This window comes from Crocuta crocuta, unplaced genomic scaffold (genome assembly GCF_008692635.1).
Source record: "Crocuta crocuta isolate KB4526 unplaced genomic scaffold, BGI_CrCroc_1.0 scaffold224, whole genome shotgun sequence".
In the NCBI taxonomy this organism is placed as follows: Eukaryota; Metazoa; Chordata; class Mammalia; order Carnivora; family Hyaenidae; genus Crocuta; species Crocuta crocuta.
The window spans coordinates 274,502-275,132 of NW_027529545.1; positions in this window are offsets into that span (position 1 = coordinate 274,502).

Below are 631 nucleotides of genomic sequence, written 5' to 3' on the forward strand. Positions count from 1 at the left end.
CAGGTAGCCACTTGGCTCCCACCTGCAGTGACGACCACAGGGGCCGCCTGCCTGAGCCGTCGCCTTCGCCTCACGAGAGGCCCAGTCACGGGTTGGGTTCCAGGGCTCTGCGTCCGAGGGGCGCCTCCGCCCTGCTTCCCCTCCAGTGCTCGTTTGGATGCCTTCCCTGCTTTTGCAGAACTTGAGGTTTTTCAGAAATGCAGGTGGCCGGCCCTCATGACTTGCGGTTCCGAACGTGTGCATTTTCCTTCTCACTAAAATNTGCTGGGGGGCTTCTAGAGTTTCCAGTCGGAGGAAGGCTGCAGCGTGCATTACGGAGAAAAGACTTTTGTCAGACACACTTTGTCCAGGCATGAGTTGTCGCGCTCTTGGCCTTAACTCAGCGTTCATGAGTCAGCAACATCTGTTCGATAAGATACCCTTAACCAGGAACACAAAAGACAAGGTTGTGGATTGACCGGTTCACCCAAATGCGACCTCCTTTACAGAGATGGTGCTTGCAGGAAAAGGGACACGTGGGTGATTGTGCCGTGCCCGCGCAGATGTCCCGCGTGATGGTTTTAATCAGGTTTTCTCTCCCAGGTGTAACTAGCATGGTCCATGCGGGAGCAATGAGCGGGTCTGGAAACTT